The following is a 17,061-nucleotide window of genomic DNA, read 5'->3' on the forward strand; positions in this document are numbered from 1 at the left end:
TCATGATTTAGGTCCTTCTACCTCTGCTCTCAAATACTGGGGTTAAACAGGGATGCTGATACCCCCTAAAAATGTTCTTTAACAAGTACTCTTGAGCTGGTACAAATAGTGACTACAAATTCATGTGTGATATAAAGAAAAGTTTGTCTTCATATCTAAGAAACCATTTTCTTAAGAAACAAAACTGATTTCTTTACAAATTCTACATCAAGTTGATACATTAAGTTAAAATAGATCAGTAGACCTTGAATATTTAAGTAAAAAAACCTCTTTCAGAGGACTGTAAATAGTGGTGCAGGGGGCTGAAGGGTTCAAAATTATCCTCTCATATAAAGAGTTTCAGACCACACATACACACATGTATACAGGCATATACACACATACACACACATATGCATATACAGAAACACACATGAACATACGCACACATGGGCATGCACCCGAAGATTCCTTCCAGCATTCAAAAGAAAGTCTTTTTCAACGTGACCTCACAAACATGGGAGTATGCGATTAGCAGTCCCTTTGACAGAGAGAATACACCATAATTGAAAGTAAATACTGTGACTTTACCATAGCCTTAAATGAATTTGCAGTTTGCTGAACAGCAGCGCCAAGTGGAGAAATAACAAACCTGTACTGTGGAATTTACTAGGCTGAGATTTTAGCTGATGCTTGGAAAGCCTCTGGGCTTCTTTTTGACGAGGAAGAATGCTACGCTTGTTCAGCTTTGAGAGTACATTTTTCTAAGGAACCTCTTATGTTCCTTTAAATACAAATTGAATCTGTTCTTGTCAATAGTTCTTTGAAGGGGGACCCATTTTCTAACTTTCTAACGTATGATAATTAAACACTCAATCTCAGTGGTAGCTATCTTTGTTGAGGTTAAACTGCACACAATAACAAAGGGCTTATTTGAGATTAATAATATCTTGAAACAAAGGTGCCTTGTCTCGCTTTTAACCTGTAGACATTTCTAGGGGTAGCATCTGCTGAAGAACAGCAAGGCGCCCATTGGACAGCATTAGTTTATCAGGCTGCTCTAGCTCTCCAGTGGCAATGTTTCAGTCCAAAGCTAGAAGAACCGCTCCCTAGGTCAGAAATAACTGCATTGGGTTCCCAGAGCTTGACCCCTTTTCTTGGCACTCGCAGGAACTGTCCACAGGCCACTGGTTTGCTTGCTCAGAGGAACCTGGTTGCCCCCTGCATTGGTGAGCTGTGGGTATGCACCAGAGAAAGACGGAGACAGCAGCAGTCTCCTCGGTCCATCTCCTCTGAGATTTGGTCAGATGTTTATGAGCCCTCTGACTTGACACTGAAGTGCAGCTTAAAACAGGACTTCTGGTCTTCGTGTGTGTCTTTTCCGCGTCTCCTCCAATTTCATATCTCCCAGTCGGCAAGTTACACAAAACCATGGTCAATTCGTGACGTTCTTCCTCGAGCAAGGCACCTCGGCTGCGGCCACTCTGGTATCGGTTGGGCTTTATAAAACAAGTGGAATACAGCCTGAACCATGCGGATGATCATTCTGTGCGGCTCTGGTTTCCTATCCATAAGAACTGCATATTCTTACAAACATTTTAAAAATTTGGTCCAGAATAATCTAGGTGCTAGTAGCACACACCTTTAATCCCAGCACTCAGGAGGCAGAGGCAGGTGGATCTCTGTGAGTTTACGGCCAGACTGGCCTACAGAGTGAGTTACAGGACAGCCAGAGCTACACAGTCAAACCTTGTCTCAAAACAAAACAAAAACAGAAACAAAAAAAAAACAAATAAATAAAGTAAGTAAATGAATAAATAAAAATAGATAAAATTTAGTCTGAAATAAAAGAAGCCAAGTGCCTTAGTCTGTTGGAGAGGACTAAGGGGCTTGGGGTGTCAATGTAAAAGGTTACAAATGTACAGAGAAAGACCACTCATTAGAATCATAGTAGTTGGTGCTTTAAGGAGTTGAAGGCAGTGCTGAGAACCCAGAAAACGGCTGGGTGTGGCTCAGAGAGCTGGTGACCTGTGGGCAGAATTTTGCATGACACTTCCTGCCTTTTAGTGAGCATGTCCTAGCTGCTGTACATCATGTCTAGGGCACACCAGATAATTATCCTTCTCCTTGTGGCAGCTAAAGACATGGTGGATGACTAAAGAAAATGATTAACACACCACACAAAGCAGCTGGCCCAGGGTTCCAGTTCCAGTGTGCTGTCCAGAGCTCTCCTAATATAAAGAGGCTTCCAGAAACTGGCTGGGGAACCTGAGAGGGTTCCATGAGGACAGCTGGAGCCAGTCCACAGACCAGGTGGGAAGAGCTAATGAAATGGAAGAGATGCCCTTTTAATAGAGAAAACACATAAACAAATGGGGCAGAGCTCAGAGGGGAGCTGTAGGAGAGGGAGCTCACAAAGGCATTTGGGAAGGGAGGGGAAAGCTGCTTTTGCTCTGAAACAAGAGGGAGGAAGAAATGGTGATGACGCAGGCGAATCTGTGAGAAACAGAAAAATCTACACAGTTGGTTACTGTTTCAATAATAATAACAAATAATTAGAAAAGCGGTCAGAAAAAAAGGAAAGAAGGAGAGGTTTACAAGAATGTTTAGGAGAATGCCAACCACGAGGACAGCATGGCAATGAAAACCTTTGAAACAATAGATGAGTCAGGTGTGGTCACAACACCTTCACTCGGAAGGCAGAACCAGGAGGCTCAGTTCAAGGCCACCTGAAGCATGAGCACAGGAGACCCAGAAAAAAAAAGGGGGGCAGCAAGAAAGAAGAGAGGGAGGGGCTAGGATGGGTAGGGGACCAAAACAAACAACAATAGTCAAACGCCAGAGACTTGGATGGAGGGAGAACACTTGGTGGTCCAGCGAAGAAGGGAAGGATGTGTGTCCTGGTACAGTTAAGGACGACATACTCCATCCTATCTTACGCAGTAGGCGAAGAGCTGGAGTCAGGCCTCAGAGATGAACAGATCTGGGTCTGCTGGAAGAAAGAGTCGGCACAGAAAGCATGCAAGTGTGCCTCAGCAAGAGGGGCACGTTTGGAGGAGTCTGGATTTGCTCAAAAATATTCAAGGTTCCTCCCAAGGCGAGGATGATACTATTTCTGGCCCGCTGACACAACATTTGCAGTTGCCGACCACATGTGCACAGGAGCGACAGGTGTCATTGCGAGCAGCCCTGGGGTGCGTTGTCTCCTCCATTTTCTTTGGCCAGTGTTTAAGATAGAAACTCCACTAACTAGGGCCCAGGATGACAAAAACATGTGTGGAAAGAGGCCACAGTTTGCCTCTTACCTGACAGCTAGAGGGAACAATGAAGTCTTTCTTATTCCAAGCTCCTGAGTTTGGGGAGTTGTTTGTAAATGCTGTGTAAATCAGCCTAATCTGAGTACTGGAGGCTGATACAGCTATTAAGACGGGAATAAGGAAGGGCAGGAGTGAGAACATAATGGAGTCTAGGAAGACAAGTCTGGATGTTCAGCACCAGAAGCGTGGAAGTAGGAGCAACAGGATGGCGTGAGTCCTTCCAGGAGAGATGAAGGTGGATTTACAGCATCATGTAAAACAAGGTATGGAAGATTCCTCAGCCCAGGTTCTTGAACACAACAGTAAAGCAGACCTTCTCAAAACAAAGTCCCCCGAACATTTCCAAACAGTATCCTCTCTGGTCAAGGTGTTTATAGATCCTGCACTAGCAGTTAGCAGCCTGCAATTAAATGTTCCCAGAAAATCAAGGTCTTATGGTGAGCCCTGCAGCCTGGCTATGTCTGCCTCATTTGTGTCAAATCCTGCATCTTCCCTGGTTGGGTGACTCACCCAAGACACACGGGTCTCATCGCAGTTCTCAGACACGGGAGGGGTGAACAGCAGTTTTAGATGCTGAAGTTCCCTCGTGGCTAGAGAACAGACCAATGCCCTTCTGTCTCGTGGAAGTTATGGCTCACTTTGCCAGAACTGAAAATGAGGTTCAGATCCTTCACTGACCTACCGAATTGTTTTGTGCATCCAGTATGCTAGGGTGTCAGATTTCACGGGGCAAGGGAACACAGGAACCAGGGGGTAAGCTTCATATAGAGAAGAATAAAGAAGTGCTATAGAGAAAAACCGTGCTGAAGAAACAGCACAATCCTGACATTCTGTCATGTAAAAATATCAGCCCATGAGAAAGTTAATTGAATTTCGACACTTGGTAAAATGCTAAGCATATCACCTCAGGATAGCAAGCCAGAGTCTATACTGCTGGAGGGTAACAGCCTCAGAAAATACCCCACCAGTAGTTCCTACGGCAGGCAGCTGTGGACAGCCAAACAGTGGCACCTCGCTAGCACTACTCAAAACAATGGTTTTCCGGAATCCATACCTAGCACAGCCTCCCTCGAGTTAAAGATTTGTTTCACTCCTACTCCAGTTTTGGCCACACAGCACTTCAAAGTTCTGTTTTGTTTTGTTTTGTTTTGTTTTGGTACAGGGTTTCTCTGTGTAACCCTGGCTGTCCTGGAACTCACTCTGTAGACCAGGCTGGCATCAAATTCACAGAGATCCGCCTGTCTCTACCTCTGCCTCCTGAGTGCTGGGATTAAAGGTGTGAGCCACCACAGCCTGGGCAGAGTAAGGTTTGTTAGCATAATTGTGGAGACAGGTTTTCTGGGGAGAAACGCGTACAGAGGATACTCGCTGCTGCCACCCACACCCCAGAAGCTAAGAGCAGACAGTATTGCTTATGGAGACTGCCTGTTGGCTTAGGAGGGCCTTCCAGAGACTGGCAGCTGGGGAAGGCCCCACTCAGATTATCCAGAGCCACTGTAGCTCAACAGTAACAGCTGCATAGTGTAGGCATTTGGGTCACTTTTCCAAGCAAATTGCTCTTACCCACTGCTAAGCATCCAAACCCTGCTTGGAAGCTCCACTCTTGGGTAAGGCTGAAACAGCCTCACCGGTGCTCCAGAAATGCTTCACGTTGAACAGGTCCCCTCATCAGGTCCCAGGCACAGGCAAGATAATACAGCTTTCCACATTAAGAGAGGCCTTGATAAATGGAGAGTCAATATGGGTGGTTAGATATGAATGAACCCTACCGCGGAGCTGTTGGAGGAGGCAGTTTCTGGGCTCGGGGAGGGGAGGGAGGAGAGACAGCAAGGCCAGGAGCTGCCTGAGGAACCTCATCAGCAGAAGATGGGTGGGGTGCAGCACTGAGATGCTCGAGCATGGTCCCCTTGTCATCTGTGGACCCCACGTCGCATGCACCACAGCATGGTGTCATGGCAGGTCTGGTGGGTGCGGCTCACCCCAGGGACAGGTGCCCTCCTCTGTGTGATTGGCTCAGTGTGTGGATTTACCCTCTCTGATGAGGTTTGACATACCCACATGCCATGTGTTCCTCACCGAATTTTGTAAGTTCACAGGTGGTATTATATTTATTAACTTAATAAATATATTTCAGTCTATGTCATTCTTCATGCTGGACAGATGGTAAATATTTACTTTTACAAATAAGACATAGATTAACTTTCTACCAAGGCCCACAGCTGTCGCACTAGGCGAGGGCTCAGCCCATCTCCACTCCTTTGTGACTCTGCCAACCACAGAACCGCTCTCTACTAAAAACCACAGCTGCCACACTAGGCTAGAACAGATCAGGGCATCCTCAAACCTCATTAGAGAAGCTTCTTGTTGCTGTAGAGCAGCGTTTCTCAGCCCGTGGGCCGTGGCCCCTTGCAAGGGTCACAAATCAGCTCTCCTGCATCTCAGATATTTACATTGTGATTCATAACGTAGCAAAATTGCAGTTAGGAAGCCTTGTTTGTGTGCATGCTCTTCTGTTTTGATATTTTTTTGTCTGATTAATTTTATTTTAGTTTGTTTTAATTTTCCTTATTTTTTTTTATTTTAATTTTGTTTTTTTTCTTTTTGAAGAGAAAGGAGTTGAACTGGTAGAGAGGTAAGGAGGGTCTTGCAGGAGTTGAGGGAAGGTAAGAATACGCTAAAAATATCTTTTATGAAAAAATAAATTTTTAAAAAGGCAGATTTATTGTACTACAGAAATTGCACTCAAAAAATGAAGGCCATTGCAATTTGTAAAATAGAGTCACTTAGGGCAAGACACAACCCTAAAGCTATCATTTCATACAATGTAGGATATATTAGAGCCGGCCATCACCTGATCCTCCACTGGGGATACACAGGGATGCAAACACTTCCAGGAAATCTTTGCTGCCCAGGGAGGAGAGGTCAATTTGGTGTGAATAAAGTGTTGAGCACAGTCCCTACCTTCTGTCTAGCATTCTGCCCTCTGCCTCTTATTGCTCATCCTGCCTGGTTCCGTATCTCAGGACCAGGCAGAACTTCCAGCTCTTATGGAATGTTAAGCCACAAGGTCTCCTGTAGGTAGTCTTTTGGGAGGACAGTTAAAAACATGAACCGGGTCTTTGTCTTGGGTAACTGACACAGAGTTTCTAAAACCCTGGGAACTTTCTGGCTGGCTGAAGGGATTCACTTTATTCTTCAAGTCCTTTGCATTTGAGTTTATGCTTTTGTCGTGATTGCGGGGATTGGTGCTGGCTGCCACAGGAACCAGCCTTGTGACAAAGTGTTTGAACCCCTCCCTTCTCCCATGCCCGACTTACTGGGAGGAAGGGGAGCTATTGATTTAACTAATCAACAGAGGACAGTGATTTAATCTATCCTGTCTATGTAATGAAACTTCCATAAAATCTACAGAGAATGGTATCCAGGGGGAGGTAGGATCATGAACACACTGTGGAGCTGGTGGGTGGCACCCTCAGAGGGCAAGAAATTGCCACAGTTCCCCACATCAGGCCCCATGCAGTTTTTCCATTCGGTCCTTCCCGAGTTGGATCCTTTATAATAAAGAGGCGATCCTAACTAAAGTGCCTTCCTGAGGCCCATGGGCTAGTCTAGAAGGTTGTTCAACAGAGGAGAGAGCCTTGAACTTGGAATCTGAACTGAGAATGTTGTCTTGTGAGAGTGGGCCCTCAACCTGTTAATCTGATGCTAACCCCAGGTTAAAAATAATCAGAATTCAGCAAGTCCAGTTTCATCCCAGGCTTTTTCAGACCCGGGCCAGCTGGCCTTGGTGAGTTCCCGATAGACCATCCCATTGTCTCAGTGTGTGGGTGCACCCCTCGGGGTCCTGAGTTCCTTGCTCATGCACTCTCTCCTTCTGCTCCTGGTTTGGACCTTGAGATTTCAGTCCGGTGCTCCAGTGTGGGTCTCTATCTCTGTCACCTTTCATCGCCTGATGAAGGTTAATATTCAGGAGGATGCCTATATGCTTTTCTTTGGGTTCATCTTCTTATTTAGCTTCTCTAGGATCGCGAATTATAGGCTCAATGTCCTTTATTTAAAACCGGACTTGCTGAACATAGTGGACAATGAGGACTATTGAGAACTCAAGAACAATGGCAATGGGTTTTTGATCCTATTGCACGTACTGGCTTTGTGGGAGCCTAAGCTGTTTGGATGCTCACCTTACTAGACCTGGATTGAGGTGGGTGGTCCTCTGGACTTCCCACAGGCCAGGGAACCCTGATTGCTTTTTGGGCTGATGAGGAGGGGGACTTGATCGGAGGAGGGGGACTTGATGGGGGGGAAAGGGGGAGGGATATGGGAGGCAGTGGTGGGGAGGAGGCAGAAATCTTTAATAAATAAATAAATTAAAAAAAGAATCAGAATTAAAATGAATTAAATTATAGGATGCCAGTCATGGTCAAATAGTTGGTTTGAGGGAAAAACAAAACAAAATAAAACAAACAAACAAAAAATCACATTTGACTTCAGAAGTGTTGTGCCTGTTAGCAGTTCTGAGAGAAAAACTCTTGGCATGGCCCCAGCTAGATCAGAAAGCAATACTATGTGACCTTGAAGCTGTGTGATCTTGTACAAGTTCACCTCACTCTCAGTTCCTACACTGGTGAGCATAACTGAAAATACGCAGACTTCCTGCAAGGGTTAGGAGGAAAGAGAAGATTAGCAGCTTAGTGGAGAAGCTGGAACACAGGAAATGGTTCACAATGTGCTCCCTGCTCTCATGACCGCCTTGACATTGGCCTTGAGTTGCCGGTCTCATGCTGCACGAGAGGGGTCTTCTGGACCTGAGGCGGCCTTGTCCTCCCTTTCAACCTGGAGAGGTGTTCAGAACAGGTTCAGTAATCCCCAGATGTGTCTTCATCTGTGTCTCAATATGCTAGAACAGAAATGATAAGAAAATACTTTCGAGTTTGAAAAGGTGACTTTCTTGGAGTCTGGTTTGATCTCTTGCAAAGGTAGTTTTTAGTTTGACATGGTATCAGAAAACAGTTTTAAATCTTTACGAAAGTACATCAGTTGTACTTCACTGTGTCTATAGTAAATACCAAAATTATGAACTAAAAAATGAGGAATGTGAATTTTATGTCATTTATATATTAATATATGCATTTATATTAATACATATTTATAAATACACATATACAAATATAGAAATAAATATGCATGTAAGCAAATGTGGGGGTGTTGAATAATCGAGACCTTATGAATACAAAGTATTTGCTCTACCATTGAGCTACGTCCCCAACTATAGAGGTATTTTACTTGTGTTTTAATAAATAAAGCTTGCCTTAAGATCAGAGTATAAAGCTAGCCACACTGGTCAGTCATACAGGCAGGCAGTAGTGGCACACACCTTTATTACCAGCAGCCACACTAGTTAGCCATAGAGGTTGGGCATTGGTGGTACAGTCTTTAATATCAGCACTAGAGAGGAATATAAGGCAGGATGAGACAGGAACTTGCTCTCTTTTCAGTCTAAAGATTTTCTAGAGATAAGAGCTCTCTAGTGGTTGGCAGCTTTGCTTCTCTGATCTTTCTGTTTGAGCCCCAATATCTGCCTCTAGGTTTTTAATATTGTCCTACACCTAACCAAGTCTGAAAATGAATAGAGGGAGGAGGGGAGCTTAGGAGTCACAAGTAAAGAAGCATCTCGACACGATCCCCAAAACGTCTTATGGATTCACTCCATCTGGTTCCACCAAGAGCACCAAGCAAGGCCCAGCATCCTGCCAGGTCCTGGTGGAGACTGGAGATGTAAGCTTTTGGGGTGACAAGCTCTTCTGTTTACTGTGCCATGTAGAGAGAGAGGGGGGGGAGAGAGACGCCCAGTCTTGCAGGTAACAAGCACTGTCCAGCACTGTCCTCAGCTTTTCTGGTGACATCCTCCTGCAAGGCCTACTATTCTCTTCCTCTCTACTCATCTGGGATGGGACTACCCATGCTGAATGGTTAGTGCTGTGAGACAAAAGACAGCAGACTGTAGGCCTCACTTTTCCCTAGGGATGACCTCACCTCTGGCTATCGGGAGGTTGCCTATCTTGCTATTAAAATAAGAGCTGGGGATATAACTCAGTGGCAGAGCGCTTTCTTGGCATGTACAAAGTTCATCCCCAGCACCAGAGTCAGGCAATCAGCAAGCAACCAGCAGGAAATGGTGTGCTTCTGCATTCTGTTGACAGTTCCTTCAGAAATGCCACTGGTTGCCATTGCCTTCCCCTCCATTTTATCTCTCCCTCACCTTTATCAGTAAACCAACCTTATAATATTGTCCTACACCTAACCAAGTCTGAAAATGAATAGAGGGAGGAGGGGAGCTTAGGAGTCACAAGTAAGGAAGCATCTCGACATGATCCCCAAAACACAACAGAATGCAGAAGCACACCATTTCCTGCTGGTTGCTTGCTGATTGCCTGACTCTGGCGCTGGGGATGAACTTTGTACATGCCAAGAAAGCACTCTGCCACTGAGTTATATCCCCAGCTCTTATTTTAACACACTTGATGCCCCAACCTTATAATATTGGTCCAAGTGGCATGCTAGCTATGTCAGCGCTTAGGAGACTAGATTAGTGAGGTTCAATACTTTATTAAGAAGAATCCAGTCGAAGGGAGGGAGAGAGAATTATATGAGCAAGTGGGGTCAAGCAAGGGAAACCCACGGAGACCGCTGCCCAAAACTAGTGAGAACTCATGGACTCTGGACTGACAGCTGGGGAACCTGCATGGGACCACACCAGGCCCTATGAGTGTGGGTAACAGTTGTGTGGCTTTGTTTTTCTGTGGAGTCCCTGGCAATAAAACCAGGATTTATCCCAGGTGCATGAACTGGCTTTTTGGTGCCTATTCACTATGGTGAGATGCCTTGCTCAACCTTGATGGAGTTTCTGGGGAGCTTAGGCCTGCCTCAACTCCATATGCCAGGCCTTATCCTCTCTGAGGAGTGAATGGGGTGGGCGAAGTTGGAGAGGAGAGGGACAGGACAGGAGAGAGGGGGAATACTGGGGGCCAGCCTAGACAAAGTTTGCAAGTTCGTTCCAGGGATGAAGCATGTGAATTAGAAATATTAGATAGGAGGAAGAGAGATAGAAAAGAAAATTAACAGAGATGCGGAATAGAACTAGGAGGGTAATCCAACGGATACTGAATTTGCCTGTTTATTTTCCATATGTTTATATAGTCTAGTCCAGAAGAGGGTGGGGAAGAAGGCAAAAGACTGCTTTAACATGATACAAAGAACAAACAACAATTATCTGTTTCAATACTTGAAACATCAAGCAACTATAACCTGAGTTAAGTTTCTGTTGTTTAGGAAGAACATGCAGTGACCACACCTTAGACCAAGCATCCAGTAGGCAGTTACTCCCAGGGTCAAACCTCCTGTCATATCCTTGAAGGAGGATAGGCTTGAATTGTCTGGTCAGTCCTCAGGATGGAACGGATCCTCCTCTGCGGGCTATCTCAATACTCAAAACACTAAGTAACCACATCCTTTATCAAGATATATTTTTTGTAGCCACGCCTTAAGTCAGACCTCTTGTCAATAACTTTGAAAGAGCAAGAGTAGGCTTAAGCTCTCTGACCTCAGTCAAGGAGGAGCAGACCCATGTCTGTGGGTGCCCACAGGGAAACCTGTGATTGGTATTTAAATAAAAAATTAAAGAAAAAAGAGGAATCTTTCTCAGGCTTTAGTTAAATTCTTCTTAGAAGCTAACAAAAGCCCACAAGCAATCTTTTCTTATTTCAATTGGGCTATTAAGGAAGAATTGCCTGTGTTCTTGTTTTGAAGTCTTGGAGCCTGCACTGCAGAGTTCCTGTCTGCACTTTGTCGTCCTCACATCGCATAGTTTATGCTATAAAATTAACACATTCTAGCTCAAGGTCCACAGACAGAGAAGGGGTCTGGCTGGATGTATTAATCAAAAAAAGAAAATTTACATAAGCATAGTCTAGCTGATAACAGTTATGGATAAGCATGTCCTTTTCCTGTGACAAGCTAGACAGACTCACATGACAATAGTTAAACAAGATATTCCTTTTGTAATTTGATACATTTATTTGAAATTTAAGACTTGAGAAGCTTCTACATACACCTTGCAATGCATTCCTTCAGATGTGTTCAGGATTCCTCTCACAGTAGATGAAGAAGGCTGTTTATACTTCTATGATCTAAGGAGAATATAGATGCCTAAAAGAGTTTTTACCTGATCGGTCTAAACCTGAGGCCCTGAGCTGGAGATATGTTTGCTAGGACAGAGTAATTTTCAAGCAGTTTTGTAGCCAGATCTCAGATCCAATCCTACTTCTCCCTGGCTGCGGCTTGAGCAATGCATGGAACTTTGACCCTCGTGTAAAGGGAATGCTAATAATGACCTTTCAGTTTTCTGAAAGAATTACTAAGCTACATTGCCCCTGACACAAAACAGTTGATCAAAAAGTGGAATATTTTGACAGTTCTCAATGTTTAGAGAGTTCAAACAATCATCCTGAAAGTTGAGAGTTAGGAAGAAATTAAAGGTCAAGTTCAGAATGCTAATATTCTAGAGTAAAGAAAAAAATATCATCAATCAAATATACGATGAAAGAGAAAGCTGTCAGGGACTGGTGAGCTGGAAATAATGAACAAAATGTTTGAGCAGCACGGAGTGAGTCAATACCGTCAGGGTAGGGAGTAAGGAACTTCCATCATTGAACTGGAAAGTGAGGAACTCACTGCAGACAGAACAGTTTGTAGAGAACAACCCTATGTCTAGCTTGTAGCTTCGTGGATGACACCCAACTTTGATCCTTAAGTCATGCTATGATCGGCCATTGGTTTTAATCTATGATTGCTCTGTTGTGTAAAAGCTACCATGTCCTGTGGAACAGTTGCATTTGTCTCAAATGAGCCTTTCATACGCTGTCAGAATGGCTAAAGCAAGAGGTGGCTTGGGCTCTAACAAGACAGCAAAAACACACGATTGAAGACACCATCATGGGCCTTCTTCGGCACAGGACAGAGCATGGTCTAAGGACAGTTTTCAATAGAAAATCTTGCTCAGGACTTTTCAGAAAACACAATTTTCTATTAAAAATTAATCAAGAGGTGCAGAAGAAATGTCTCAGTGGTTAAGGCCAGGTTTAATTTTTTTTTTAACTACTGACTTTGAAACTCACAACTGTCTGAAATTCCAGTTCCAGGGAATCTGGCACTCTCTTCTCGCTTCTGTGGGCTCTGGTCACGCATGGGACATGGACAAAAATACCTCTACAGATAAAATTTCTACATATAAAATAAAAAAGTAAATTTAAAAGAACTAACCAAGAAAATATAATTAAGATGATCCTCGGCCCTTGAATGGTGTTTATTCCCTCATCCTTACCTATGGCATAATTTAACAAGTAACAAAGTTCTTTCAAAAATTTGGAGTATGGCTGGGCAGTGGTGGTGTACACTTTTAATCCCAGCACTGGGGGCGGGGGGGCAGAGGCAGGTGGTTCTCCGTGAGTTCGAGGTCAGCCTGGTTTACAAGAGCTAGCTCCAAGACAGGCTCCAAAGCTACAGCAAAACCCTGTCTCTAAAAACCAAATAAATAAATAAATAAATAAATAAAAATTGAGTATGGATTTTACTTTACAGAATGGTTTGGTTGTGAAACAAGACCTTGAGAATAACCGTATGAGCTCTAGGACAGGGATATGTGAGCTCTGGAGGACTCTGGGACCCTGGGGTGTCAGATTTAGGTTCATCTTTGTTCCTCAGAAAATATAACATTTTACAATTGCCATAAAAATGCTTGCTCCCCAGGCTGTTTCTGTTCAGAAAGGGGGGAGTTATAAACAGAAACTGTCTAGTTAGCTCTCCTCCTTTTTATCTCTTCCAATATTACCCCTTAATAATGACTTTTGATAGTATATTCAACCTTTTTTTCTAGAATGTTGCTCTGCCATTCTGTCTATCTGGACTACTCGGCCATCAGGTCTCGGCAAAGCTAGTTATTTCCTATCATGAGCTTGCCAGTCACACCATGACCACTAAGAAGACTACAGAGGATTCAGAATGAAGCCTTCCCCTGACATCATCTCCTGGTGACCAACAGGGACCAGCTCATCTTTTAGGGATCTGTGTGGATCGTTCTTAGAGTAGACCCTCTTCCAGGTGAGACTCATCACTCATGGATCTGTGTGGATTGTTCTTACAGTAGACCCTCTTCCAGGGGAGACTCATCTTTCAGGGACCCATGTGGATCGTTCTTACAGTAGACCCTCTTCCAGACCCTGTCACAGTAGCTGCTCTGACAGGTATGATATGGAGATCGTGCTATGAGAGAGCGACTGTAGAAATACCTTAAGATACATTTCATCTTAGCACGTAGACACACTAATGGATGCCTGGCAGAGATTTCCATTCTCTCTATGAGCAATATGACAAGAGGAAACTCATTAAGTTTTGCCATAACCCTGTGAACCCATGACCAGTGGGTTAGACAACACTGAATTGGATTCCAAGCTTCCATTGGACCCCATGCAGGTGCTGCATCCTGACTCTCATGGGCCCTACATTTCCTACACTGACATTTTGATATGCAGACAAGCATATTAATATTACACATTAAAGTATTTTCTTTGACCTAAACATTCATTTCTCTTTTACCCCTCTCCTTCTGATTTTTAATTAAAATGAGAACATATTCACTGTGTACCTCTGCACCATGTGGTGAAGTCGACTGTGCCCAAATCTAATTCCTTCCACGACAGTAACCCACATGATGGTTATCTATTTGCTCTTATCTTCAACCTAGGATTTAGAGGGACCTCTTTTTTAGTACTTGAAATTCAAGTTTAAAAACACTTTAATTCTTTACCCAATTCTTTTGATTTTGCCACTCCTGGCGACAAGAGTACTGATTGTTCCTAAACTAAACTTCACCAGGCTGGTCTCGAACTCACAGAGATCCGCCTGCCTCTGCCTCCCGAGTGCTGGGATTAAAGGCGTGTGCCACCATTGCCCGGCGAGGCAAGGTTTTCTCTGTGTAGCCTTGGCTGTCCTGGATCTCACTCTGTAGATCAGACTGGCCTCAAACTCAGAGATCTCCCTCTGTTGCCTCCTCAGTGCTGAGATTAAAGGTGTGAGTCACCACTATCCAGTCAAGAAAAGAAATTCTCACGCCCAGGTACATATACAGGAATAGGAATTGTATTGCCACATAATGGCTCTTGTCAGTTTAGATCAGTTACTACCATGTCTCTTGGTCTTATTTGGATCTTATTTGAATTAACAGAGAAATTATTTTCCAGTTCCTCACCACAAGTATTTAACTTCAAGGAAAATGATCAATGGAAGCAGTGGGGAGAGTTGAGGGTAGGAGAAGGTGCTGGCCCAGGAGAAGGAGCTGATCTCTGAGGAGGTGGCCTCCTTGTTAAGAGCAAAGGCAGAGGAGAATGGGGTACATCCAGGGGAGCCTAGAGAAAAGTAGAAAAGTTTGGAAGACTTTCTGCTTCCCCTGAGACGTCTGTGAGAGTGTCAAATCAAAGAGACAGGGATGAAAGGCACGGGTAGACATGTGGGAAAGGAGCTGAATTGGGGCTAGTAAAAGGGAGGACAAACAATTATTGAGATCACACAGAGCCTGGAAACCATTCACTTCTAATAGCACAATCAATAAAGAGACAAAACCTTGGCAGCCAGGACCAGAAGTGAGACTGCACACAGCTTATTAGTGCAGATTTATTGTTACTGACTGGGACAAAAGGAAAGCACAAGAAGCAAGAAAATAGATTTTATGAAAGAATTGTTTCTACACTGTGACTCAGGCTTGGTATTGGAGACCATGTGAACCAAGGTTTAGACAGAATAGGAAAGCATTGTTTAATAGAGAATATCGGAGAAAAGACAAAAGGAATGTCAGTAGTAATATCGAGGGGTATAACCAAAGTATGAAAGTCTAATGTCGAAATTTAGTGACTTAAAATTTTTCTCCAAATTGAACTTCTGTATAATGGGATGATACTCCAAGCTACTCTTTCCAGACAGTTCTGGACCAGGAAGTTCACAGATCTCAATGGGTAAGGACCGCAGGATGCAGACATCGAGTCATTCTTGAAGCTTGTTGAATGTTTCCCATCTAAACTTTGCTTTTGATAATAATCTCCATCCTAAACTCAGCCACATGGGAGCCCATGCATCTGTCTACATCTACCCTCCAAAAAAGAGAGAGTCATACAGTTCTGCCACAGCCAGAAGGGGTTTGGATCTCTCAAGAGGATGCAGCATCTGTGATCTCTGACATAGCACCTGTTATCCAGGAGGCCGGAAGCACTGTTAGCTAAAATTGCTATTGAGCTCTCGAAGTCTCGTCTTGGAAATCTAGCAAGTGATGTCGGTTTTACTCAGGCAGAGAGCAGAACATAGTTCATCAGATGACAACTTTGCTATCTGCAGCAAAATGCCTGAAGTATCTACTTTATATAGAAGAAAGGTGTATTTAGCTCACAGTTTTAGAGGATCAAGGGACTGGTACCTGCTATTGCTCAGTTATGACCAAAGCCTTCCTGACTGTAGTTCATTATGGCGTAAGCGTGTGTGTGTATGTGTGTGTGTGTGTGTGTGTAAGAGCTTAAATTGTTAAACAAGAAGTCAGACAAAAAGAGAGAAAGAGAGAGTGTGAAAGTGAGGGCTCACAGTCCCCAGGTATAGTCTTGTGACCTAAGGACATCCACTTTCCTATTAAATGTTGCACTATCTCCAATATTTGGCTGGTTTTATGTCAGCTTGACATAATTTACAGTTGTCTGAGAGAAAGGAATCTCAATTGAGAAAATGTTTCTATAATGTACATGGAGACTGATTGTGTATTTCCTGGCTGCCCAGACCTGAAATAATTACACAGAAACTGTATTAATTAAGTCACTACTTGGCCTATTAGCTTAGGCTTCTTATTAACTAACTTACATCTTAAATTAACCCATATCTATTATTCTGTGTTTCACCACAAGGCTGTGGCTTACCAGGTAAAGTTTCAGTGTCTGTCTCCTTCGGCAGCTGAATGGCGTCTCCCTGATTCTGCCTTCTTTTCTCCTCTATCTCTGCTTGGAATTCCTACTTTGGACCTTGGGGTTGTAGTCTGGTGTTCCAATGTGGGACTCTGTCTCTGTCTCTTTTCATCGCCTGCTGGAGGTTAATATCCAGGAGGATGTCTATATGTTTTCTTTGGGTTCACCTTCTTATTTAGCACTGAGACAATGGGGATGTTCTTTCAGGAACTCACCAAGGCCAGCTGGACTGGGTCTGAAAAAGCATGGGATAAAACCGGGCTCACTGAACATAGCAAACAATGAGGACTGCTGAGAAGTCAAGAACCATGGCACTGGGTTTTGATCCTACTGCACGTACTGGCTTTGTGGGAGCCTAGGCTGTTTGGATGTTCACCTTACTAGACCTGGATGGAGGTGGGAGTCCTTGGACTCCCCACAGGGCAGGGAACCTGGTCTGCTCTTCAGGCTGATGAAAGAGGGGGAGTTGATTGGGGGAGGGGGAGGGATATGGGAGGCGGTGGCGGGGAAGAGACAGAAATCTTTAATAAATAAATAAATTAAAAAAAGGAATTCCTACTTTGCTCTATTCTGCATTGCAATAGGCCCAAAGCAGACTCTTTATGGTAATAAAACACATTCACAGCATACAGAGGGTAATCCCACATCACTATAAGATCAGGCACTAAGCAGACGAACTTTCAGGGCATTGTCTTAATGCTTGACGTAGGAGGGTC

The sequence above is a fragment of the Alexandromys fortis genome, unplaced genomic scaffold (assembly GCF_014885135.2).
Source record: "Alexandromys fortis isolate MF-2015 unplaced genomic scaffold, M_Fortis_MF-2015_v1.1 scaffold_110, whole genome shotgun sequence".
Lineage (NCBI taxonomy): Eukaryota > Metazoa > Chordata > Mammalia > Rodentia > Cricetidae > Alexandromys > Alexandromys fortis.